The sequence below is a fragment of the Penaeus japonicus genome, unplaced genomic scaffold, assembly GCF_977035675.1.
Source record: "Penaeus japonicus unplaced genomic scaffold, GWHDUDI00000001_assembly GWHDUDI00000025, whole genome shotgun sequence".
NCBI lineage: Eukaryota > Metazoa > Arthropoda > Malacostraca > Decapoda > Penaeidae > Penaeus > Penaeus japonicus.
The window spans coordinates 8586667-8589166 of NW_028234427.1; positions in this window are offsets into that span (position 1 = coordinate 8586667).

A 2500-nucleotide genomic window follows, 5' to 3' on the forward strand; every position below is an offset into this window, starting at 1 on the left:
ATTCTGTAGAGAGCTATATCTACTTCTAACCCTTTGGCAGTATCAATTAAGCAGAAAATTATTCCCAGGAGATGCCAATTTTCCTTCAAACAACAGAATGGCCAAATTGCCAATTCAAATACTGCCATATGGTATAAAAAAAATCATTACTTCCGCAATTTCTTTTTCTTTAGTAAATACTTGAATAAATTATTATATATAATGATGATCTACAAAAACGCAGACATTTAAAGAAACACGTTTTCTCATAAGATGTATAACGTAAGTATAATTCAACAATTCATATTATAAACATCTGTACAAAATAACAAAATTAAATAGGAGAATGCAAGCAATACATCATGTCGCGGGAATTTTACGTGGTCGTGTTATATCAAAGCCAAAGGGTTGATGTAAACTTTCCTTATATTTTCAGTTGTGCTTCCTGGAATTAAGTCGGGGAATAAACGCTATGTTGCTTTTGTTATTATAATAAATAAATTATACAAGTCTTCAGTCTTTCTGTAGTATTAACTTTTGAGTAATGCTTGAATGAATCTCCATACATATGTAATTTTTTATTTACCAATTGTGTTCAATATATATATTTTTGAGTCAGCAGTAACAGATCCCATGATAAGTTGTCAGTAATAAAGTATTAATATCTTGAGATATTTATTAAATTATAGATTTTCCTAGAGTAAATTTTTAATTTATATATATATATATATATATATATATATATATATATATATAAAATCATGCTATTGAAAAATACAAAGAAAACTTAGTCATTCCTTAATGTAAGCAGTGAAGAGGCACTGTGGTTATACAGTTCACTTCCTATCAATTTATCTTTCAATACTTTACGTGTGGAAATTTATTAATAACATATAAAACTAGTCATTAGACTTTATATTCTATTATCACAAACTTTCAACATGAGTGTTCGTGCCTTCCAGCTCCTATCGTGTCCCTACGAGATATACTCTTAATGCAGAGAACGCGAGAATACATTGATTGTATCCAAATTTTCACGTGAGAATCTTTACTTTAATCATAACTCACAACAAGCAACTTGGAAGTTGCTGGAATCGAAACTGCTGTGATCTGATTCAGCTTCTGCCACACAGCGCTTATTTTATCTACGTCACATTGCATGATATTCAAAGCTAAGACACTTATCATGTGTTAAAATCGTCGTAAACGAAAAATCACGCTAAAATTAATGTAAAAAAATAATGATAATAACTATCATTGAAAGTAATCTAGTCAGTCTAAAGTCATCGCTACTTGCAAAGTTAATCACCAAATTAGGATTTAGTGCTTGTGTTATTCTGTTGTCTATATAGAGATAGGAATTCATATAAACTAAATCCCAGGTCTATAACATAGTCTATCCCTAAACCAAAGGGTTCCATCAGTGTATTTATAGAAAACGTAAAACCTATAGCGATAACTTTTATCTACTTAAAATATATTCAACACCAGTACAAAATAGATCACCTAAACACTCCAAATAAAGGGACAACACGATTGGACTGCACTGTTAAAGAAAAAAGAAAAAAAACAGGTGAATCAGTCGTTCAAAATGAAAAATAAGTTTGTTATAATCAGAAATTTAAAAATTCCTTCGGTTCCTCGGCTTCCTATGCTAGTTTTGAGTATCATTATCATTTTTTCCCTTCCTCCCGCCGTTACTTGGTTTCAAGACAATAGGTGGTTCCTGTTCGTAATCCCTGAAAGCATGCATTATGTTCCAAATATTTATTGGTGTTTCTTACGTCCGTATTTTTAAAACCAAAAGTGGGAACAATCTTGCCATTCCTAACCTACCCCGAATGCTTTGTTATTCGATTACAATTTCTTAATATGTGATCTATTTGTTAATGGATATTAAAGACCTTTTCTTTTAAGTATTCAATGTCCCAGGAAACAGGATATTATATAAAATGTTGAATAATTTGTTCCATATAATAGATAGGAAAACTTGTGTGGAATATGAATTATTATTTCATATCTTGTTTTAGAATCTTCATTTATAGTATATCAATAAGCAAAATTTACATAAGTTATATCTATATGTGTTTTATCTGTATATGTTATCAGGAAAGGATAATTATATTATGAACCTATCTTTGGGCGGGGAAAGGGTATTAATTGATAACTGAAGAAAAAAAAGGAATGCTTAGTCTGAATTCGTTTTTTTTAATAGGCCTATACCTTATCACACTGCATAAACGAATAAAAGAATACATATGCATGCGCGCGCGCGCGCGCGTGTGTGTGTGTGTGTGTGTACATAAATATATATATATATATATATATATATATATATATATATATAGAGAGAGAGAGAGAGAGAGAGAGAGAGAGAGAGAGAGAGAGAGAGAGAGAGAGAGAGAGAGAGAGAGAGAGAGAGAGAAATAGAGTTAGAGACACAGGCTTAGACTTATTGTTTAACAATAGGTTTATCTAATGTCAAAAAGTAGCGGCGGGCACAGCATTTCACTAAATACCA